This window comes from Corvus kubaryi, unplaced genomic scaffold (genome assembly GCF_017639235.1).
Source record: "Corvus kubaryi isolate FWS band 111438036 unplaced genomic scaffold, C.kubaryi_AGA036_p1.0 split2-37374, whole genome shotgun sequence".
Classification (NCBI taxonomy): Eukaryota; Metazoa; Chordata; class Aves; order Passeriformes; family Corvidae; genus Corvus; species Corvus kubaryi.
Genome location: NW_024582082.1, coordinates 5,563,781 through 5,588,853, shown reverse-complemented (window position 1 = coordinate 5,588,853; position 25,073 = coordinate 5,563,781). Strand labels below are relative to the sequence as shown.

The 25,073-nt window shown below is 46.6% G+C and overlaps 1 long non-coding RNA gene across 1 annotated transcript; it reads right to left on the bottom strand.

Moving 5' to 3' along the window:
* Positions 1 to 3,822: 3,822 nt before the first annotated feature.
* Positions 3,823 to 21,043, bottom strand: LOC121658175. The gene is made up of 4 exons (XR_006013860.1): positions 20,690 to 21,043; positions 16,888 to 17,026; positions 13,298 to 13,570; positions 3,823 to 6,031 (listed from the first exon to the last, which is right to left on the bottom strand). It is a non-coding gene; the product is annotated as an uncharacterized LOC121658175 (long non-coding RNA).
* Between the last annotated feature and the right edge of the window lie 4,030 nt (positions 21,044 to 25,073).

The window sequence follows — 25,073 nt, the reverse complement described above, 5'->3', positions numbered from 1 at the left end:
CAGTCCACATGGACTGCAGGGATGCTGGAGCCCTGGGAAGGGTCCCAGTGAGAGCAAAGGTCTGTGCTTGGGCTCCTGCTCTGCTTCCAGACATGATGGGTGCACAAAGAAGGGAGGATGACCCGCTAAAGCTCAAAGGCACGGCCCTTCATGGGAGTGCTCGGCAGTTTTTGCTGTTGGCCAGGAGACAGGATGGAGGGATGCTCTCCATCTCACTGCTGGCTGCTCCTACCTTGGCATGGAGGCAGGCTGTTCCCCTGGGATGCCAGGAGGGGTGATACCGATGTCCACACAGCATCACACTGCCTGATTTCCTCCTCCTGGCTGGAGCAGGTGTGTGCCTAAACTGCTCAGCAATGCAAACCCAGTAAATTAAGAATAATCACCCTGTGCTAATGCTAGAATTTTGTTTATCCAGGAATTTGCCCCAGCATTTGCCTTCTTCTGGAAGTGACCTCATAAGGTGGTGACATCAAACAGCAAGTTCTACCCTCCCAGCCATGCCAAGAGTCACTTGGGGATGGTAGGAAGCACCCAGCTGTTTCATGGAGCCATTGTGGAAGTGGCACATGGAGCATCCAGATCCTTCCTAGGATGGATGAATTGTGCCTAATTTTCTTACTAGATCTTTACAGCATCTACTTGAGGCTGTTGCAAGGTATGTTCCCATGTGCTATGGCCTGGAGGGGATGGATGAAAGGGATGTGGGTGTGGCCCCTTTGGGCACTTGGGGTGGCTGCCAGTTCACTGTCCTCCCCTTTGCCATTGTCTGCACTGGCCCAGAGTCCGTATGCAGCTTCAGATCCCCTCACCTCTTTGATACAGTTGTTTGGTCCTTTACTAGGCAGCCCTTTCCCCCTTGTGGTTTTGGCTCAGCTGGCTTAAGCACCCTTTTAATACTCAATTTTCACATTGAAAAATCCCTCTTGGTCACAGTCCTTGATTTCCTTGTCTTACAAAAGCCAGCTACTGTATGCAAACCTCTGAGCCTTAATTATACATCCCAGTAATATATAGCCAGGCCTGGCTAATGTCAGGAAACCCAGTCACAAGCATCGGAGGTTTCTGAGAGCTCTGGCTGCAGGACTAGGCTCCCTGCAGGGAAGCGAGAGGCACGTGCCGGGCTCCAAGGGGCCAGTGGGGTGCATGATGTGGGGATAGGTGGGCAGGACACCCCCACACTGGGCAGTGACCCATGATGATGACTGTGGCAGAGTGAGCTGCTTCACACTTGAAATGGTCCCTGTGGGCAGAGATGTTGTTTGGGACATTTAATATGGAAGTGCTGGCTCAGTGTACAGAGTCTGGCAGCCACAGGCAGCTGTCTGGGCTCATCTCCCCCTCTCTCCAGGTCACAGATCTTTCTTGCTGTTTACGCCAATGAGCTTTTGCTGAAGCCGTCCACGAGTCCCATCCCCTGCTGAGAGAGCGGCTGCAACTTCTTACAGCCAACTGCACCCTGGGCTGCTTCAAAATCAGCATCACCAGCAGGTCGAGGGAGGGGACTCTCCCCCTCCACTCTTGTGACACCTCACCTGCAGCACTGTGACCAGCGTTGGGGTGCTCAGCACAGGAAAGATCTGGACCTGATGGAACAGGTCCAGAGGAGGCCATGAAGGTGCTCAGAGGGATGGAGCAGCTCTGCACTGGAGAGAGGCTGGGAGAGTTGGGGCTGTTCAGCCTGGAGAAGAGAAGGCCTGACAGGCCTGTCCAGTGCCTAAAGGGGCTAAAAACGAGCTGGAGGGGGACTTTGGACAAGGGCCTGAAGTGACTGGACAAGAAGGAATGGCTTCACACCGGCAGGTTTAGACTAGATATTAGGAAGGAATTCTTCACTCTGAGGGTGATGAGACACTGGTACAGTTTCCCCAGAAAATTTGTGGCTGCCCCATTATTGGAAGTGTTCAGTGCCAGGTGGGATGGGGCTATAAGCAACTTGATCTAGTGGGTGGCATCTCTGCCAATGGCAGGGGGTGAAACAAGATGGTCTTTAAGGTCCCTTCCAATCCAAACCATTCTGCGATTCAGTGATCTCAGATCACTCCTCATCGCCTTTTCCCCATGTGTTTCACCTGCAGACAGCACCACACATGCCCACCTGGAGGGGACAACCAAAGGTTTCCAGACTCTCTGCATGCTAAGCTCCTCAAGTACAGCAGAGGGATGAGTGTGGAGCTCTGCTCAGTGGTTAAGCCACACCAGAGAAGGGGATCCAAGCCCTGGAGCTGGGTGAGGCTCTCCTGTACCCAGGTGTCAGGGGCTGCCTGGCCCAAGAGGGGCTGATGCTTGTATTAGCTTATGAGAAAAGGTGAAGATTAATAATTCCTGATTTTTTAGGAAGCCCATGGCTTGGCCATTGTATTCTTGCACAGTTTCTTTTTCCTTAAAGGAGGGGAGGGTTTTTCTTTTTTTTACTACAGCGGAGTAGACGCAAAAAAAAAAAAAACCCTATAAAACATAGGTCATGTCCTATTCTTGGTCTGTGTGTATTTTTCTCTCCAGCACACCATCTCCTACTTCGTTTTCTCCTGACTACTCTGGAGGTTTATTTTTCATCAAGGAGCTTATGTGGGCAATGAATGCTCAGCCAGAATTTCTGCCTGTAATTAATTGGCTGGGTAGCCCACCAGAAGTGGGATGTTTATGGGCACAGGGCTCTTATAATGTTCACTTCTGAGCCTTCATTCCTCTAGTTTGGATTGTAAACTTCACTTATCACCAGACTTTTATATGTTAATTATTCTGTGTCGCTGGGAGAAGGGAGGACATGCAGAAGTGCATGAAATAATGAATGATTTAAGCACGGAGGATTAGATGCTCCAGTTTGGGCTGACTGTCTGTGAGAGAGAAAACTGATGCATGGCAAAGTGGGGAGGAATTTAAATCAGGGTAAGTTGTGTGTTTGTTGGTGGAGCCTCACGTTATGAACTTGTGGAACCCAGTGCCAGGAGATGACTCGCCTGGGGACCACAAAGAAGAAAACCTGTAGGATAAGATTTGGCACCATTCCCCCCTGAGCCACTTAAAATGTTGAGGTGCTTTGAAAAAAATCCCTCTCAGCACAAATCTGCAAGTTTAAGAGCCTAAATTCCTTTGAAAATCTGGGCCATGCAGGATTGGGTTTTGATGGAAGTCGGTGCGACTTAACACCTAAGGGACTGGGACCACTGGGAAATTGCATCCTGGTTTTGGGTGAGACTGCCTAGAATTGCATTACTGCGGGAAAAAATACGAAACAGAGAAATTCTTTTGTGTCTCACAGTCCCTTCCTGTTCCAGGGATGTTATAAATATCCTGCCAAGCCCTACCACGCTGCTGTTCTCCAGCTCCAGGGACTTTTGGTACTTGGCTTTGTGTCCTGACCTGAGGAGGCAAGTGCCCTGAGCTACTTGGCATCCCAAGAGACAACATCTCTTTGCCTAAAATTTGTTTAAAATGTGATAGAGCCATCTAAATGCATTTTGCTAAAGGTGCAGGAGGCTGTTTATGCCTCTGTGTGTATTGTTATTTATTATTGCAGCCTAAATTAGCCCTCAACAGGTTAGCAGTATTTAATGCAGAGAGCTCAAACATGCAACGCATTCTTGGCACGTTTCCCTTTATTAATTAAAAACCTCTTTAAAACACTCCGCCTTCCACCTTGGAGCAATAAATTTCCACCTTGAGGAAATAATTTCCTTGTTGTATTCCATACAGAGACGTTCTGTTAGCTGCGATCCCTGTTTCAGTGTAGGCCCCACTCAGCCTTATTTCAATTTCAAAATAAACTTTCAAAATGCCAGGTTTTTCTGTTAAAAAAATGGGGGGGGTGGGGGGGGAGAAGAAAAACTAAAAAAAATCAACTTTTCTGCTTTTTAAAAATATATTTGGGATTAATTCCGATGTAGTTTACTGCTTGTGCAGACTGGGAACCACAAAGCTCCTTCTTCATAAGAGCTCACAGAACTCTGCAGCAGTTGCTGAAGCAGCCGAAGAAGCCTTGGCAGCCCCAAATGAGCTGATGGTCCTGCATGGGAGGCACTGGCCCGCCTGCAGTTGCTGGGAGAGTTTTATGGCCCCCCTGTCACCCCCAGCTCTGGGTGGCTGGTTTTCTTTATGACCATGTGCCCCAGCCCAAACTTGCCCAATGTCATGACATAACCTGGCAAAAACGTCGCCTGATTTTGGGGCCTGAATGGCTTTTGCTCCCCTGCTAGTCCCAGGCTGCGCCTGCCAGAGAGGTGTGCAGGGAGGCAGGAAAGGCCTCTGCTGGCTCCTCCAGGAATTCGTACCAAACTTAGCAGGTTTAGAGGTGAGAGATGATTGCAGACTCCTGTCTCTCATCCTGACCCATCCTGGATGGCAGGGGAGGAACAGCCAGGCACTGAAGGCAGTGGAGATACTGTTTTATCTCCAGTTTGTGCTCAGAACATGAACAACCAACCCCGTCCCACTAGAGCAGGTGGGCTGTGGGCAGACAGCACTGTCTACAAATGTCAGATGTAGTATAGCAGGGAAAGGTCTGGATGAACTGCTTCCAGTAGAGGAAAAATTTTCTTTTCTTTCCTTGCCCACTTTTATAATAATCCAGGCTGTAGATCCTCTACACCTCCTTGGTAGGCTCATCACATGTGCCGCTAAAAGCATTCTAATGGCACACAGAGCTTAAAGTATTATATAGGTGGGCAAAAGCTCTTAATCAGTTTTGTGGTGCTTTGTTTAACATCAAATGGAAGTTTAAAAAGAAACCCTTTTAGGTCATGTCAAGCCAAGAACCCTGTCCAGAATGGCTTGGACTTATTTTCTGTGAGCACTCGAGGGAGGTCGTGCTCCTTCCTGCCCTCTCGCAGCCCAGTGATGTGTCACATCCAAAATCCTACTGTGGACTTGAAACATATGCTGCAGGAGAGCTCTTGATAAAGGGCTTTTGCCAAGCTGACTTGAAATAAAAGCAGTAAAGCTGTCACTGAAATGTAGATGATTAGAGCAATGTGACTCCCTGCTTCCCCCAACTCTTCTGCTCATTCTTGCTTTTAGCAAACGTAATTTAAAAATAATCAGTTCAGGCTGACTTGGTTGAGAGTGTTCTTGCCTTTGGGCCAGGAAGTCACTGGTTCAGTTCTAGACTGAGTGGGTCAGGGGTTTGGGTCCCACACAAGGGCAGGGGTGAGGGTTCCTGCAGAGCTGCAGATCCTGCCTGCCTGGGTGGGCACTGGGGAAACCCCAGGCTGCTCCCTTGGGATGAGCATCCCCATGCCATCAGCACCCAGGGGCTCCTGCCTTGCCTGGCACCTGTGCCTTCTCCAAAAGTGCATTGGGGATGGGGACCACAGACAATCCCCCTTCCAGCCAGCACCTGGTGTGAAGACAATGGAGGGTTCCACAGGGTGACAGCCCCAATGTCACCTCCTTCTTGCTGACAGTGCTTTCCTCCTGTGGTTGTTCTTTCTCACAGCACAAAATCACTTAAAGATTTCAGTGAGCTGCTGGATGACATCAAAAAGACTTTGTGCTGCTCTGATATCATAATTATAGATGGATTTTGTTTCACCATTCCATTTATTCACGTGTATTTGCTCTTCCTGGACCTCCAGGATAACACACTGAACAGTAATGGTGGAGCAGGTGACTACAAGAGAGACTTCAAGTCACAGAACCAGATACCCTTTAGAGGCACTGAATTATTTTCTTGGAACAAACGGATATTTTGAGTCTGTTTTCCCTAGGGAAAATGTGTCTGCTCTCAGCATGAGCAGTTCTGAGAGTCAAGGAAGGCACCATCATATGGCACATGCTGGAAATGGACTGGTTTCACTCCCATCAGAAGGACTAATGTCATTTCCCAGCACCATCAGTATCGGTGTGGGATCAAGGTTCATCCCAAACATGATCAGTTTCCTGCTGGAATATTCACTGTTTTTCACCGTTGTTCATTGTGCCTGGCCCTGGCGTGTCCTGGGATTCACAGAGTCCTGGGTCTCCCCTGGGTGCAGAGGCCTGAGCAAGGCTCCATCCTCATGGTCTGGCTCACATGTTCCTCTCCTCAGCACACCTGGGAGAGAGGTGAGACATCATTCCAGGTTTATGGGGACAGTGGGGTTGGAAAATGTGTTTGCTTTAAAGTTTGGGAGGTGAGGAGGACTTGCCTTCTTCTTACAACACAACTCCAAGCTGGTCTGGGCTTTCCCTCAGCAAAGGACTTCTCTGGATCTTGTTTGGGGAGCAGCTAACCCCAGGCAGCAAGTCTAAACCACATAATGAGAAAAACCTCTCACAAACTCCCCAAATGGAGACTGCTGAATTTTACATATCTTGGGTTAACCTTAATGTGCTACAAGCCTATGATCACAGCTTGATACCCATTGTTTAAAAAGCCCACAGTCTGGCCTGGAGTCCAGAAAGGATTCCCTGGATATCAAAAAATTCCCTTTTACCCAAAACTCCAGGTGACTGTGGTTACTGTCAGGAGTCTCTGTGTTATTTCCTTCCTATCACTTACCAGGACTTAGGCTTCTGCAAATGTTTTGTGTGCACATGGCACATGTTGTGAGGCCACTCCTGGGTGCCCCCCTTGATCTTTTGGGAGAAAATTATTTTGAAAGATATTAAAAAAAATAAAGATATTGAAGAGTCAGGAGGCTCATCATTCAAAATACTTGGGATGTCTCCACTGCTCCTTGCCCTGCTGGGTGGACGGAGGAGTGCTTGCCAAGGGTGCAGTTCTCCATGTGCCTTAGATGTGGCCCTTTCCATTTTGCACAGCATTTGGGGATCTTTTTACCATGCTTTTCTCTCCCTGCAGGTTGCAACGTCACCATTGTGAGCATACTGGCATATTGGGAGAGATCGTGGAAGTCACGAAAGTAAAAGCTTTACCAGATCACGAGAGGATGAAAAGCTAAACTCTTTTTGGGCAGAATGTGACCTTTGGTGACTGTCAGAGCTCTGCCTAAAACCTGTGCTTCAAATCTTCATTGGAATAAGCCAGAATGATTGAGAAATAAGCCTTTATGATTAAACATAATTTAGAAAATATCTTCTCTTTTTTCTGTGAGCTGAATGGGTGGAAGTGCAGCCGCCAGCTCTGGCCCTGCGCTGAGGGCAGCTGCTGATGGAGGGAAGAACGTTGCCATTGAGAGCTGGAGCAACTGCGGGCTGTGAATGGATCCCAGCCCAGGTCCTTTTCCTGGAAACCTTGTGGCAAGGCTGGGACTAAAGCCCAGGCCTCCAGTGCTCTCCCTGCCAGCTCCCTCTTTCTAAGATCAAGCAGCCTTGGCACAGCAAAAAGAGTCGGCAAACCAGCCCGCACTAAGGAAAGGGGCTGTGATACCTCAGAACAAAGCAGCTTGTTCCTGTGCTCTGATGCTGATTAGCACCTTGGAACAACCTGCTTGGCCTCGCCTGGCAGTTCTAGTGCAAACACACCCACACAGCTCGGGGTAATCGGAGAAGGAAAGAGGAGACCTGTGAGCAGCAGCCGTTCCTGCATGCAGCACAAGGCGTGCCAGGACAGAGCTGCACCCCAAGGCCTGGGCACAGTGACTGTGATGGCAGAGGCTGATGTGCTAGAGACAATGAAGGCTGAGACACCCTGACCCCTCCCAGTCGTGCAGGCAGTGGGGATTAGCAGAGCAGGACTGCCTGCACAGCTTCACTTTGCCTCCAGCTCGGTCTCCTGTTCTTGTGCTATGGCAAGGGCCAAGAAATAACTGTGGGGGTGACCGAAGGGAGGAAAGTGCCTGGGGGAGAGGTACGTTTGGGGGTTTGGCTCTCTCTTGGCTGGGTGATGTGGGGAGAGGGGCGTGTGCCTTGCAGCAGGGATGCTGGGGGCTCAGGGCTACTCCTCTGCTCCTGTGCAAACAGGTTCGTGCATTCGATGACCTGGCCATCAGTCAGCCACAAGGCGGGCCTTTGATGGCATCGCTGGTATAACATCAGGTAAGTTTTCCTCAGTTTTGTATGACCATTCTTTTTGATTCTGCACAATCAGTTGGAGTTCAGCATTGCCAGAGGAACACAGGATTCCAGAATGGTTTGGGCTGGAAGGCACCTTAAAGAACTTCTAGTTTCAGCCCTGCTGCCGTAGGGAGGGACACCTTCCATGTGACCAGGCTGCTCCAAGTCCTGTCCAACCTGCCCTTGAACACTTCCAAGATGGGACATGTACAGCTTCTCTGGGAAATCAGTGCCAGTGCCTCACCACCCTCACAGGGCAGAATTTCTAGAAAATATCCTGTTTTTCACTATATTATGTCTTCCAGCCGTAAAATAAATGAGACCCTGACATGAGCAGTATCTAAGCAAAATTATTGATGCACCCCTACAGAACAGTATGGGTCAATCTTGCAGAGCTCTGCCTGCCACTGTTGAGGCTGTACCTGCCTCTCACCAACCCCAGAAAGCCCGTCTGCATTGCTCTCCAAAATCTGCCTTTCTGATCCCAGACCTGGATTACTGTTTGTAGTGTTTGTACCCCAAAGCCTTCCCCAAGCCAGCTGAGAGCTGAGAACAGGAGCTCCTTGTAAAAGGGTGAGGGAGTAAGCAGTGACACAAGCTCCGACACAAGCTCCTGCTGAATTTGTTTTTCATGTTCTCATTTGTAATCATTTTGTGTTTTATGAGGGATACTTCCTAAAACTTTGCCAACATGATGGAAACACATGTGGTACTGTTATTCATGATGTGACCCTTTTGGTGGAGAGATGAGATGAAAACCTGCTTTTCCCTGACTTCTCCACAGCACATGGCCCAGTGAGATGGAAAATCAGTGGGGTGTGGGGTACCTGACCTTCCCCCAGCCATGCTGACACTGTTCATTCCTCCAGGAACACAGCCCACATAACTTTGCATGCACAGTCTCCAGGTGGGTTTTCTTGCCAATTCTTTATTTAAATTTTTTCTCCTCCTTCTAAAATTTTGTTTTACTAGGGGTAGCTCAGCTCTGTGGCCTGTGGGTGACACAAAAAGTATTGTTTGGAATTTTATCTGAAGTGCAGGTTTGCTCCTGTGCTGGCTTCAAGGACAGAGCCAAACTAGGGGGAGCAAACACTATCCCTAGAAATAGTTTTTGCATGTTTCAGAGCTAATGATGCCAAGGTTAAAGGACCTTTGCTTATTTAAATTAGCAAATCCCTCTACAAAGGGTATGACTGAGTTATCAGCATCACTGGCTGTATTTGGGCCACACCACAGTTGTCATTGAACAGGGACAATTCCTGCAGCATTTGTGTTTGGGTGAGTGACAAGGGTCACCTTGAGTCCATGAGCCAGGACTGCTGCTTATCCCTGGGTCTCCAAAAATACAGGGCTGGCTCTCACCAGCAGCATCGCACTTGCATCAGTAGCAGTAGCAGCACCCTGCTTGGCACCCCCAGCTCAGGACATAGGCTGTTGGTAATCCTGGTTTTCATTATTTTAATGGTGAGAGAAAACTTTTGTGTAGTGTGAAAAACAATCCGGAGCCTTCCTGTGTTTATAGGAAGGGCTCAGACAGGCTGAAGGATTGGTGTGCAAGGGCAGGAGACTGCAGGACAGCAACCAATGCAAAGGGACACCTGTCAAAAAGGGTCTGGCGGTATTTTTTTAACTGAAAGTAAAATATTAATGGCAGGAGAGTGCAACAGTGACATTGGTGAGTAACTTGGGATGAATGCAGAGGCCAGCCATCACGAGTGTGTTAAAAACCAGGTGGAGAGTGGTAAAATCCTCTAACCTGACAATGGTCTGAAAGACCTGGGGTTGTTCAGCCTGGAGAAAAGAAGGCTCCAGGGAGACCTTAGATACCCTTTCAGTGCCTAAAGGGGCTGCAAGAATGCTGGAGAGAGACTGCTTACAAGGGCATGAAGTGACAGGACAAGAAGGAATGGCTTTAAGCTTAAGGAGGGTAGATTTAGATTAGATATTAGGAAGAAATTCTTCCCTGTAAAGGTGGGGAGGCACTGGCACAGGTTGCCCAGAGAAGTGGTGTGTTGGGATGTTGCTCAACCCTTTTGGCAAAGCAGGGCAGTGAGAAGCAGCCCTCTGAACAATGTCTTTGGTCTTGGGAGGAGCCAGCAGCCTTCCTGGTGCCCAACACAGTGTGATGCTGGCCCCCAGCTTTGTCCTGGGGAGATGTATAAGGAATGGGCATTCTCAGCAAGGACACCCTCACTTATTAAGAGGGAAATGAATGTACTTTGTGAGTTGAAGTCTCCTGCAATCTGGGCTGGTGAAAATTAGGACCAGGCCAAAAAAGTCAAGGAGGGCTGCACCAGTGTGAACCGGACTTCATGAAATAGAAAGGAGAGGCCCCTTTTGTCAGGCGATGGCTTTTCCTCAGAAGCTAAATGATACATAATGTTTATATAGTGTTTTGCCTCTCCTAAATGCAGGCTAGACATTAATTGATTCCAGGTTTGCTCTGTGAAGTAGGTCAGCTCTTTCCATTTCGCAGATAAAGGAGCGGTGGGGATCACTGAGAGGTGCACGGGGGGTCAGCGCCGGCGCCGGGGCACCTACACGGATGTCTGCCCTCCCCATGGGACCATGCTGCCACCCTAAATATACACCACTTCTGATGTATGTGGAAATCAGCTGGGACTCTGTAAACCCAGCTACATTAAGCCCAGTTCAAATGAAATCTGTTTATGTCTCCACTGCTCGCCACTGCTCAAAGCAGGACTTAACTAACCTAACGCTGTTTGTGTTCAAAGCCTCTTAAACCCTTGCTCTGACTGTCTTGTAGTGAGAAATAAAGTACTTGCTGGGACCTGGCTGGAGGCCAGGGAACTGTTTCAGATCCCACTCTGTCTTTTGCTCATGGAGCAGTTTAGAAAAAGCATTGCACATTTCAAACAGTGATGGAAAAAAATAATTTTAATTCACTTCTGTTTACATAATGTTGGAAGCTTGGGAGGGTTTGTGCAGACAATTATTAATGGTTTAAATTGGCGTGATAAAAATGTTGCCTCGGTCTGGGAACACAAGTTGGCTCCCAAGGCCCTGGTGCTGGGTTAGCCATGTGCTGGCTGTGGGATCCAGGGAGCGAGGACCCAATGGCTTGGTGGGTCCCGCTGCTATGTTTCCTTTTGGCATCTTGGAAAGAGCCTCCTGCCCATTCTGCTGAGGCTGAACTGCTAAAACCCAAAGCCTGGATCTGGGGAAACACCCAGCTCTTCTGCAGGTCACCTGCATTTCTGGATGCCCAGCCCAGAGGTATTTGGTGACCAGATCATAGGGAAGCAGGGCATACCCACCCTGGGAGCACTGCTCCTTCACCGTGGTCTCCAAGCTTAATTTCATAAAGCTTTTCATCCAGCTTTTTGGGAGCATGACCCTTTAGTTTTGGTTAGTACCTTGTGTGAATCAGCTCCGAAGCAGGTGGAGCCATTCCCGAATGTGCAACAGGTGGGACTGTGGGTAGTTGGCTCCCATGTAAAGTGCCCTGAGCTCTCCAGGCTCTCAGAGGAGGTGGGCAGGCACTGTCACACCTGCAGCATGAGCCTGGCTTGTGTGTTTCATCCTCACATCCATCCCTCAGAAGACTCAGACACAGTTTTACTGGTCTGTTGCTCAGTGGGATCTGGCACCTATAAAACTGCTCTTAATTACTTCCCAAGTTACTCACCAGGGTGATGTTGATTTTGTCCTATAACTCAATAGGACTTTGTCTGTTTAGTATAAACCACTGCCCACCATAACTCTGTTGTCTTATATACTGGTGTGTGATCATACACTGTGTGCATGTGTCTGTGGCTGGATTTTGAACACCACTGGACTGCTCATGGAAGCTGTCCACGTTGTTTTTGCTTTCCAGCCTGTGCCTGCCACATTGCAGCACTTCCACACACAGAGCTGTGAAGCTGCTGTGGGGCTCTAGCAGGTTCGTAAGTGCCTGCACAAGGGGTGGCAGCATGAGAAGCACTTGTGAGCCTGGTTTGGAGGGTGACAAATTCCAGATCCTCCCTCCAAGTGTGTCCAGCTCACACATGGATAAGGAGCAGAGATTGTCCCCTCTAGCCATGGCACTGACTGCCTCTGATCCACTTTGCCCTGCTTTGACACCTGAGGCTGAGACAGGGGCTGTAGTATCTAAGAAAATAGTAGAGAAAATGATGGTTGGGAAATAAATCCATGCCAGCACCAGTTCCTGCAGCATCTAGACACTGCTTTGAAGCTCTCCCCTCAAAATATTCCCTCCATGATCCCTGGGATTACCCTGAATCACAGTATCTGAGTGCCAGCATTACAAAATTCATAAGCACGTGCTTTATCAGCCTACTTTGCAAGTCATCCTTGCACAGCAGACAGCAGGACTCTGCTCAAAGGCATGTTGGTGTTGGAGGCTCCATCTCTTACTGCTGCCACTTTGGCTTTGGCTGAAACCAGGGTAGGACTAATCTGAGCTCATTAACTGACTCTGATGTATTCAAAAACCAGGTCTACAATGTGTGAAACATTGTGTTCAAAAGAGAAAAAATAATTTATGAGGATAAAGTTTGGAGGTTTTATATGCAGACCAGAGACTGGTCTTCTCCAGAGGACTTCCTTGAGGTGTCATGACTTATTTCTCTAAGGCTGCAGACCCTGAGAAATGTAGTTACATGACAGTGAGACACGGATAGAGAGGAGGTTTCCCTCTGTGATCATTAGGTTGCAGTATGGTTTTTCCCTGTGCTAGGAGAAGGTGCTGGATGAAAGATCTGAGAATAACATGGGCTGAGGAATGCCTCATGAGCTTAGTCATCACCTGAGTGAATCGGACAGGGAAAACAGCCTTTATTCTGCAAGATAACCCCATGCCACAGAGATTTTTCTTGAGAAAGGCTGAGCTTGTTCCAAAATAGTGCTACTGAGTGGAGTCTAGCCTCACCCTGCACAAGAGGTAGTCTTCAGATGGATGCTGTATTTTATATGATGCATCATGCTCTGATATATAAAGTTATGTTACCTGGAGCCATCTCAATGAATATTGTAGGGAAGGGTTTGAACTCAGTGGGAACTTCCCTGAGTTCAACAAGTGGAGAGTCCAGTTAGAAGATGATTAGGAAAAGTCCTGAAAATGGATTTTCTGTTATAAAAGGAATCAGTACCTGAATCCTACAATTTGTGCTCCTCTTGCATGCCCATGCACCAGGGCTTGTCCCGAATGATGAAGTTATCCTGGACTGATGCTAACATGGGAAGAGGATCAGTCCCAGAGCTTTGAGACCTGTCATTTAAATACTCATGGGTGTGAAAGAGCATGTGGGGAAAATGCAGCTGGAGACAATGGTGAGAGGAACAGCACAACATCTCAGACCAGCACGGAAGCAACTGCAGTGAATGTTTCATGGCTTACCACCCTCGGCATGGGATGTGGTCCAGAGGCTTCTTTTCTGTCCAACTTTCCATTTTGCACTGGAGCTGGGTGCTGCTGAACAGATGCGTGTGGATTTCTGTTGGCCTGATGAGCTGCTGCTCCACGTGGCACGCTCTCCTCTGCAATACTCCCCTGGCAGGCTGAGCCCATGCCAGGTCCTGCCTCACTGTCGGGTTTACTGCCTGAGGGTGCAGGTTGGTGATCTGAACGGAGACTTTCTGGAGTCAGGTCCTCAGCCCCTGGGCTTAGATGCTACAAAGAAAAAGATGGTAAATCAAACCATTTGGAAATCTGTTTCTTATTTACTGTACTGCCAAGCTGCTGTAAGGCTTTCTGGAATCCCCATCCCAGAACAGCAGAGTGAAAAGGATTTTCCTACTGATATTGTTGGCAGTGGGAGAGACCTCGCTGCCTGCTGGACTGGGACAGGTGGGGATAGGATCAGGGATGGACTTTCTGTTTGCTTGTGAGGGTGAGGTAAACATTGCAAACATTCCTTGTCTTCCCTCAGCCCTTTTCAAGAGGGGCATTTATTAAATATTGGGAAGAACTGAAGGCAGACTGGACTACTTAGGGAAGGGATGCTTAGAGACACATTTCACAGGTAAGGTTTTAGTGGTGATGAAGGGTAAACGTGTCAGATCATGGTGGCAAGAGAAAAAGGTCAGATGCTCAGGCCACGGCAAGTTTTGTTGCATGTTTTCATGCTCACGGCATCACCTGAAAGGATCTCACAGCACTACCTACCCATGAGGCACAAGGAGACATACCAAAGTGTGCAGAAGATGGTTTATGGAGCCAGGGAGCTCTTTCCAATGCATCAAGGTCTCACATCTTCCATTTCCCCCCCTCAGGTGCCTGCATCTCTCCTGGGAATGTTGCACATCATCTCACACACTGCAACCAGGGTAAGCTGAGCAGGAAAAGTTTCCCAGAGACTTTTGGGCTGTGATGGCAGGAGTCATAATTGCCTTGGCAGAAGCAGCCACCATTGTTCAAACCTGCCCTCTACCCATGAGTCAGAGTGGAAGTGCTGGAGTCATGGGATGGCTTGAAGCAAAGATGCAAAGTTGGGAGTTGCTTTCAGAGATTCCTTGAGGGAAAGTCTAAAAAAGATTAGTGAGGGAGTGAGAGAGAGTCCAGTAGCCTCAGAGCCAGCCCACAGCCCACAAGGGCAGCAGTGGGCTCTGCCAGCTGGGATGGGAGGCCAGGAGCCTCCACTGCCTGAAGGGGATGGGACCATCTCTGGGGCTCCCAGTAGCAGCAATGCCATGGCAGGGAAAGCAGCCGTGCAGTTTGTGGGTGCCTGTGGGTGAGCTCTGGCACCAGTGACATGTCCCATGAGCTGTTCAGGACATGTTTTGCAGAGGCAGAATTCACTGGGCAGCCACCTACCTTCCTGCTCAGAGCACAAAGGGACACAGTCCACAGTGGAACAGAGCCCCAGCTCCTGTGGGAAGGTCATGTGGAGAACCAAGCTCCTCTGTGTGGGGCTGCATTCATGAGGTTTCTGCTCAGATCAGAAAGCATGAGGATATGGCTCAGCAGGGCTTCCTGAGGAGAAATGACTTTGGGCACCTTGAAGGATCACTGGTAGTGAAAGCACTTTTTCTCAGGGGCTTGAGAATCCTCCTCTGGTCCATGGAATGGAGAAAAGAGCAGAGCCGAGGGGAAATAAACATCACCAGCATCACCAGCCTAGGGACAAGGAATGTGAGCTGCTCACTCTCCCAGCATCAAGTCCTTGCTCATGACACCTGGCTCCATCTGAGTGCAGGGAGAGGCAGCAGAAAGGACTGGGGATGGAGGAAGTGCGGGATGGGTACTGGTGGAGCTGGTGCTTTGCAAAGCTTCTGTGGGGAGGACTTTGGCATGAGAACTGCTTCCAACACATGGAAACTGTGATGGGCTATGGTCAACCTCACTCCACAGGATGGCTGAAATGGTCAGAAGTTGGTTGCGGCAGGGATGTCCTGAGGTGGGTGTTGGACCTGTCTGAAGGCAAGTGGGAATGGAGACCCCACTACCGAGCTCTCCTCAACCTTGGGGAGGTCCTGTCACCTCCAGACTCCAAGTTCATGGCTCAGAGCCATCTCTCGTTTAGTCCCAGTGAATTACTGAGCCCCAGGAAGCCAACCTTACTGAGGCTTTTGTAGAAGTCAAGGGCTCAAATTGAGCGGGAGCTTGGGGAAACCGTTTCCCTTGTTAAAATAAATGTATTAGTTTAATACGTACCAGGAGAGGATAGGGAGTTCTCCTTGTTAAATATTTACCAGTCAAACCCTGCTGAGGACTTACTTGGAGCAATTCAGCTTTAGTGATTTCCTTCTATTGTGGTCTAAGTCTCCAGCATTGCTGGGAAACCGCCCAGCAGGGCCAGGATGGCTGGTGACAGACCCGAGCCATGGGCAGAAAAATTGCAGCTGGGATGGGCACCCACCTCTCTGGGGACAATGTAGTGCCTCGGCGGGTCCCCAGATCTGCCCTGGGACCTAAGTGGAGATGTCGACACCTGCCTGGAGAAACAGAGGGAGCAGCCTTGTTCCCAAAGGGGAGCAGAGCACAGGAGAGATGCCCAACAACCATGCAAAAGAAAATAAATCTTAAAAAAAGGTGAGTAGAGACACAAAATGTTGCTCTGCGCCTTATTGATCTATCTGGCATTCCTGAGAGCATCCTGACATCCTAGACTCATCACAGTCAATTTTAACAAGGAGTGTTATTTCTTTGGGGGCTCATCACCTTGGGAATGGGAATCACTGTAAACAACACAAATTGTGAATTACCTTAATTTCCCTAAAATGCCCTTTCTGCTACCTGATGGTGGAGTTAAGCCATGTTCCAATAGCTCAAGATGTCCTGACATAACTGTTCAATTTATAGGGCCGATTTTATATTTATGTGATTTACATGTATATATACTGACACATATTTACATTAGCAATTTGCCATTTATAAGTTTATATTCCAGCAATCTCCATGGTTCCTAAAACTGGAATCACTTTTTTTTTTTGTAATCAAGTTAAATTCAGATTATTTCTATTGTCGGTGACTCCACATTGTTTTGTAACACTGTTGCTTTCCCATAAACTACCTAGAATAAAATGGAAAATGAAGGGCAATGAGGGATCTCTATGGAAATGCTCCTGCCTTGTTGGTCCCCCACTCTCCTGAAGGCAGCAATTGCAGATTGTCAAGGGTTGCGTCGCCGTGTGTTTTTTAAAGAATGACTCTATTAATAATCTTAAGAGAAAACAGATGCATGAGGTTTGCAACTAGAACTGTGAATATTCCAGGAGACATCAATTGTTGGAAGTAAACAACAGTCCTGATTCAACAAAGCTCTTAAGCAGACGCTTAACTTTGAGCATGCACTTAGCCCAGGCTTCAGCGAGGTGTTAACATATGTTCTGCTATATAAGGAGGGACTTAAGTACGTACTTACAGTTAAGCTTGTGCTTAAGTGCCTTGTTGAATTGGGGCCAAAAATTCAGCTCTCCCTTGTCTCCCTGACGTTAACTGTGCCTGACATCCAGGAAATTCAAACAGGGGCTGCAGTAGTCACCTACCAGCAGAACTTTTCACTTCAGACAGGGGCTGCACCTATTTTGCAGCATGGCCAAAGTGCTCTGGGTGGCAGGGTCAGATCACCCCATGCCCCTCCATGCCCCCGTCAATCCCCATGTCTTGGGATCCCCACGGCACTTCCTATAGAGAGACAAAGAAAACCATTATATTTGTAAGTCTCTATGAAGACCCAGCCTAGAAATCCATTGTGTCTTTTTTATTGTTTTTTTAAAATAAATTTATTTTTCTGTAATGTTCTGCATGTTCATTACAGATGTCTGCTTTCTTTGTGCTTATTTTCAAGTGGTTGGATTTTTTTTAAGTCCTGACTACCAAGAATTGCACTGTGCAATGATTTAGCCTATATTGTCAACCTTTATGAATGAAAAATTAATTTTTGCAATTTTTTGCCTTTGTAGTTTTTTCTCCTGTTACATCCCCCATCTGCTGAGTTATACATAGCAGGTGAATATGGATGGGAAAGGCCTCAGTGTCTTTACAGGTTATTGATGATCTCCTGAATCAGCCTGGATGCTCTGGATGCCCTTCCAATTACCCTGAGACCCTTCTCTTGGCTGCAGGTCACCTTCATTTCAGAACCAAATTACTGAGGATGAAGATCTTATTCTGCTCACTGCAATGACACTTTGAATCAGCATCACCAAAAAATCCAAAACCCAGCTCACAGTTGTGCCTTGGGATCAATTAATCATCACTTGCTGGCTCTTATTTTGCAGTAAACCAGATTTCTCTGAAAACTGAATGGATCTTGTTTCATGAGCCACAGAGAGCTCAGTGAAAGCAGCAACCAGAGTTGATACCTCCAGTTCCAAAACACACAAGGCAAATCCTGAACCAAGCATCCCCAGGGGCTTCCTGATCTCCTGATCTGAAGTTCTGACTCTCTTGTAATCAAAGGGAACTTTTGGACTTGCTTCAATGATGCCAGAGATGCTTTCTCCCTAGGATTTTATTTATGGGTGGTTTTTAAACTGTGGGTATAGTAGTTGCCTTTCCATTCCCAGCTTTCTGTCTATCCAACTTCTGTCCAAAAGTCATAGCTCATGCTCAGTGCCAAAGAAAGGAGTTTGTTTTACCTGTCAAAGCCAGGTGTGAGGGACATGTAGCCTTCATCAAAAGTGTCTCAGGGAGCATCATCCAGATGCAACACCAAGTTCTCTTGAATAAAAAATATGATAAAGACCTCAAGGACCAACTATTCCCTGCTTATTTGCTTCGCAGATGGCAGCATCCAAGTTCCAGTTATTTCTGTCTTGGAAAATAAAAAAGTCTACCGGAGGAAAAGGAATGTGAGTTTGCAGCAGAGTTTGGTACCTGGAAGACTCCAGGCTGGAGTGCACACTCCTGATTTATGGTGTACTTGTTAAAACCACTTGTTCTTGTCATAACATAACAGATCGAAGTGAAGCTGGGTAGAAGGTCCCCTTCTAGTTGGCACTTCATCATGGCTTCTTACTCTGTCTTAGGTTCTGGGGGTTTACAGTTATATAAAACTTAATGAATCAGTATACTTTAGATTTCCTTCCTAATGCATATGGGTTCAATTAACTGCACTGTTTGCTTATTTAAGCGTTTTCATTAAATTGCTTTACTATATTTTCCCGCAATTGAAAGGGAGCATGGTGGGGCTGATGCCATCTGCCACCATCAGTTTAGCAGAACCTTTTTCTTTGTTCAGATCCATTCTTTTTTATTAGAAGAGACCCTCCTACCCCCAGTTCCCTGTGTGCCACGCACTTATTGCATTCTCGTCTTCTGGCTGCAGACTGATAAAAAAAATGTTTGTGCAAGAGCCTACATGTATGGTATTTCTTAAGGGTCTCTTTTACAAGATCGGTTGTGTTTTGCCCCCCACCCCCTTTCTCCCCCTCTGCTTGCATATTCCGTTTTTGCTCCAGCCTGTGAATAAAGAATTGTTGCTATTACAATGGCTCTCAGCTCTTGCTGCCTGGCTCTGAGGGGTGGGGGATTGTTGTGGCCCAAACACCCGGCCAGGCTGCAGGCTCAGCCCAGGACAACAAGAACAAGGCAGAAGAGGGTTTTTCCTCATTTTTAAGGAATAGCGGATCCTAGGAATCTCACCAAACCTTCCTGAAGGTCCTTCTCATGGCAGGGGATGGTATCCCAGCCTTCACCCACAGCCTATTTTCTGGATCTGGTGCTCTTAGGGCTTCACACGCTGTTTGCCGCCCCACACAGAGGGAGTGTTTTGTTACCTTCCTCCTTGTTGTTTTGCTCCATCCTTTTGAGCTGCATCTTGCAGTATAAGTGCTCACCGTGAGTGGCCCTGTGTGTCCCAAAGGGCTGGTGGTCCCAAGAGGGCTCCTGCCCATGTCCCTCCAAAACACCCCACACCAGCCAGGGATGCCCATCAAGTGCCTTCCCCTGTTTTACAAACTAAACTGAATAAACTCACCCACCTGCTTTGGTGTGCAGTCTGCAACCTTTTACACAAAGCAAATGCTTTATAGATATCACTAATAGGAAAAACACCTCCTGGAGAATATAACAGAAGAAGGAAAAATATTCATCCTGATAGACTGTCATCCAGAGGTTAGATTTTTTGATTTGGAGATGCAGCGTTTGATATTGTACTGTTTATCTGCCATGTCTGGGTTAGGGAGCAGAGAAGGCACTCCTGCTCCTGGAGCAAAGTGATATTTTGCAATACAGTCTGAGGTGGAAAACACCCCAGCATTTATCATTTTCTGTTCTCTGCTACAAGCATTTTATGTAAGAGAAGGTGCAAAGACAATAAATAACATGCACTAAAGGCATACAATGAATCTGTGGCAAGGCCAGCAAGAGAAGGGCTTTTAACCATTGCTTGCAAAAGCCCTTGTCCTCCCCAAAGTCCAAGGGAGCTGCTGTGTTTGTGGAGGGCCAGAGGATGATGCTGTGAGACCCTCACCCAACCTGTGCCCCTTTTTGTAGAAGGGTTTCAATTTGTGAAGCAATGTACCAGACGGAACATCTCCAAGAATGAGAAAGAAAAGAAAAGAAAAGAAAAGAAAAGAAAAGAAAAGAAAAGAAAAGAAAAGAAGGAGAAAGAACACCCTTCAAACTCTTTTGTTTGCAGTAAAGTGAAATTAAGAAAAAAAAAAGTGTAAAAATGCATTTAAACTGGAAGGAAAAGAATTCCCCCCTTCCCAAGTGGTAAGACTTCTCCCGTTTCTTATTTTCAAGAAAGTTTTCTGATTTCTGTTTTTTTCAATGAGAAATGCAACCAAGCCACCAAAGATGTTGCAAAATACCTCTGAGTTGCCAGTTTAACCTTGGAGGAGGAGTGGGAGGTGGGGATTATCTGGAGAAAAATCAGCTTGTACCCTCGACTGTGTCCCATTCCCCCCCCAACCCACTCAACAGCTCCTGGGCACAGCCCAACCTCTGCTAATAGCCCTGCAGGCTGCAGGGACCCACATGCAACTGCTGGGATTTGCCAAAATCATAAGGAATTACCCAAAAAACACCCAAACTGATGCAGAGCCCGGGCTCTGAGAGACTTTCTGAGAGAGTGGTTTGACATCCCTGCCAGGTCCAACCTCTCTCGCTGGTGCCCCTTCTTCTGGAAGTGAGGCATAAAATAAATTTAGGTTTCTGGCTGTGGTAAACATTCCCTCCAAACATGTCTGTTCTTGATACCCCAAATGGAGATATTCAATTGTGGAAGAAAGTGGAGAAAGAAAAAAAAAGAAAGAAACAAAGAAATGAAAAGAAAAGAAAAGGATAGAGAGAAAACCCCCGACACTTCCAATTCACTAAAAATAGACTCTGATCACTTACCAAATGGTAAAATGAAAATGATTTGCTTTGAATAGTCTCCAGAAAGGCTCAGATACAATGTCTTGTGGAGCAAAATTGAATCAGTTGAAAGTGCAGACGCCAGCTCAGCCTAATCCCTCCCAGCTGCTTTGCTTTCCTTTTTTTCCAACAAGCAGCCCCTAAAAGTCATCTCCCTAATCCTGCAAACTGAAATTCAATCTTGTATTTTTTTTTTTAAATCAAGTTTCAAGCCTGGAGCTTGCAGGGTGGGGGAAGAGGAGGAGGGAGGGCTTTGGGGTTGCCTCCTTCTCCTCGCCCTGACTGCAGTAAACACAGCCTTGAATTCAAGGAAAAGCTTTAGACTACAATTCACTTGGCTTGAGCCAAACACACAAATCTAATGCCTTTAAAGCCCCTCCAGCAGACGGTAGATAGCTTTGAGATGTTCACTAAATGGCTGTCTGGTCACTGCCTTTTTGTTGCTGATTGGGGGCCCAAGGAGACCTTGTCTCTGGGTTATTTTTTCTTTGTTTTTATTTTTTTTCTCTTTTTTTTGGTGTCTGCTGTTATCAGTGAATTTGGGTTGGGCATTTACCTAATGCAAAGACCAAGACAAACAATTTCTCACAGAGCCTGGTGATTGCAACCAGCAGTGCATGAACAGGCTCTGCTATCTCAGGGAATACCGAGAGGTATTTATGACACTTTCCCAAGGGTTTCCCGACTCCTGCCCTCCACTCCCCCAGTTCCTGCCATGTGTGTGGCTTGCAAGGACTCAGGAAAGCCTCCTGGGGCATCCCAGTCCTCAGCTCCATCCACGGCACTTGGAAGCATAACTCCATGCACTTGCAAACTTGCTTTGTCAGTCGTTGCCACCTGATGGTTCACTGATCCCAAATATTTTTGGCAGCAAATGATACTGGTTTGGTTTTGGAGGGTAATTGAGAATAGATAAAATAGCAGCAAAATTTTTAAAACCAAATCCTATGGCCCAGCATCCTGAAAATTCAAATTCCTGGGTCCAAACTCTTCCAGACTCTGGGCTTCAGAGGTTTTCCCCCATTCAGCCATGCAGATTCATCCTATGAAGCTTTTGTTTGAATCCAGGTCAGGGCCCAGAATCTGAGCAGGAAAAAACAAGATGTCTAAGAGTAAGAAGAGGACACTGATTTTACTGGATACAAACTCCCCCTGCAACTGCAGGCAGGCAGGTTTAGATTCACCTGGTCAGGGAAAGATTCTGAGTGCCAAAGGAAAACAGGAAACAAAACTTGTAAGAAAGAGTGCAGAGCTGAGGTGGGAGCCTTTGATATGACCTCTCTTACCCTGATAGATATGATGACACAATCCCACACCATGAAAACCGCACTTTTCACCGATGCAGAGATGATATTATCTGTTCCCAGCATGCACTTTTCTTCCTTTTGTTGGTGTAATGACCTTGATCCTCCCCACCATGTCAGAAGCAAAATTCTACTTGTTCACAACTGATTGTTATTTCTGCTCTGAGATATATGGGGTTACATGACATTTACTCAGACTAATCCATTCTTGCTTTCCATACCTCTGTACCCATCGGTCTGACACAAGGCTGGGTCACTGAGAATGATCAAAGCATGACTGCTGAAGTTATGTGGAACTGAATTGCCTCTTGTCTGATGAGGGAGAGTGTGTTGGGCACCCAGACCCAATGGCCCCATGTGCTGGTTGCTGGATTTTATGGTGTAAACTGATGGACATTTGAGATAAACATACATAATTAAATGGGTAGAGATACACAAGTACATGGGGGATGGATGGATTAGAATAATTGGCATAATTACATAAACATATACAGGGTCTGTGCAGAGGGTGGATAATTTGATATTAATACAGAAGATGTGATGGTGGAGGGAAAGCATGTGCATGTGACACGGACTAGATGGTCTAGCCAGGGATAAGGGTGGTCTTGATGCATGTCAGGAGTAGAAGTGGGATGTGTTGTGTTAGAGCAAGACCTGCCTGGGTGAGCAGAAAGTTTACCCAGCAGCTGGATGGATGGCTGAGTAGTAGAGCTGGAAATGAGGGGGCTGATGGGCTGCACAGGGAACCTATGGGATAAATATGGGGACAGAAGAGGGGCTGGCTGGATTTTCCATAAAACAGAAATATTTTAAAATGTAGAGCTAGGTATGGGAGAACGAGGGAGGGAGGGAGGGAGATAGGGAGGGAGGAAGGAAGGGAGGGAGGAAGGAAGGAAGGAAGGAAGGAAGGAAGGAAGGAAGGAAGGAAGGAAGGAATTCGGAAGGAAGGAAGGAATTCGGAAGGAAGGAAGGAAGGAAGGAAGGAAGGAAGGAAGGAAGGAAGGAAGGAAGGAAGGAAGGAAGGAAGGAAGGAAGGAAAGCCTGAAATAATTTTGAGAGAGAAAAGTGCATGGGATGGACTTCAGTGTACCCGAGCCTGATGGCCATGTTAAAATGAGCAAATAGGTGTCTGTGTATCAGGTATTGGTTTGTTGTATGGGTGTGGAACACATAAATATGGAAGGAAAAAAGCTGGACTGGGTAGGTAAAGTAATTGCTGGATGGCTGGGAAGTTAAGTGGTGTGAATGTAATCTGGATAGATTGAAATATGGAAATGTGGACTATTGCAAGCAGGTATTTTAAGTCTGTAGCTGTAATAGGTAGCAAGGAGATAAGTATGGATAGAGCAGAAAACAGTGGAATGTAGGGAACATTGTGTCTATTGACATGTTTATTGACATGTTTAGGTATGTAAAGATATGTTTGGCTACATAAATTCAAGTGGCATGAGCAGCAGTGGTGCTAACATATCTGACACAGGAAAATGGATGTAACAAGGAAAAGGTGATCCACTGGAAATACTGTGAATATTCTGAGGCTAGTTCAGCTGAGCGGAAATTGGATGGATGGGTGGATGAAGAGATGGGTGTATATACTGTCTGAATTATCAGATGAGCTCGTATTAGCTAGAAATATTGACTAGATAAACCTGTAGAGAACAAATTAGTAAATTAAAGGCCAAAAGAGAAAGAGATTAGATTGAGAGGGACAAGTTCACAGCAGACAGAATACGTGTTGTCTGGGTAAATGGATGGAAATATAGCTGGAAGAATGGAATAAACATACGACAATAAAATGAGCTGATAGGGTGAATGGGGCATTGATTATGGGGAATGTAGATAGAGGGAGGAACAGATAAAAGAAGAACAACAGAGAATTAACAGATGAGCCATGAATAGAATAATAGATGAGTAGGACCCATAGAGAGGGTATCTGGTGATCAAGAGTCCCTGCAAACACACAGACAGAGAGCTGTGAAAAAGGTGATGTACAAGACATAGGGGAGTGGCAAAAGCATTGGGTCAATGCACACAAAAAAGATAAAGTGCACAGACATGAGAGGGGTATAGTTTTGGGAAAAAGCAAAAAAGCACTTTAGGAGGAGTGAGGTAAAATAGTAATGGAGTAAATATATTACATATAAAATTCATGCAGAATAAAGAGATTATGTTGAAAAAAACAAGCTTGGAACAATTAGCGAGCTAACAGGTTGGACCAGGTATTGGGTAGATAAAGAGACAGAGGAGTATTCATGAGTTGGGAGTGCTGAGAAATTAGCCTGATGGTATGAATTAGAGGGATGCTTAATGGAAGAGTAAATCCTGGACAGGATGATTGATGAAGAAGGATGTGGGTGCACATACAGATGAGTGGGTACCAGGAAGCTCATAAGAGTGGGTACGAGTGAGCAGAGAAATGAATATGTATGGAACAAGGAAAGAGATGAAAATATATAGTTTGGGATGTACTATGGAAATTCAGAGAGATTAATTGAAATTTGCATCAGATTAATTAGGTAGGTAAGTAGTCACAGGCGCTACCTTAATGAGTATGTATAAAAGAAACTGAAAAAATATCGTTAATCGTGGCAGTAGTTGCATTGATGTCTTGGGCATGACAGGCAAAAGCAGAAGAGGTGAATACATTAGTCTTATAAGAAAGGATGAGAGTGATTAGTATATGTGAGATAGATTAGATGTGTGAGACTTGAATGTATGCAAAATAGGCTAAGAGGTCAGGTAAATGAGAAAACGGGGGGAAAATGGATTATTAAGTGTTACGAAACTCACCTATGAACACCTGCAGGGGTGTGTGGGAGAGAAAATTAGATGGACAGAAAGAGAACAGATCTGTTTGCACAAGAAATAAGCACAGAGAGATTACATGATCAAGGCTGACATGTGACTCCCAAATCAATCCTAAAACTAACACTAATTCTAAATTCTGACACAAACATGACTCTTAGCTTAATGCTTATTCTAACATAACACTAAGACAAATCTAAACCGAAAGTATCTGAACACAGCACTAAACCAAACCCCTGAACTCACCTAAAACTGCA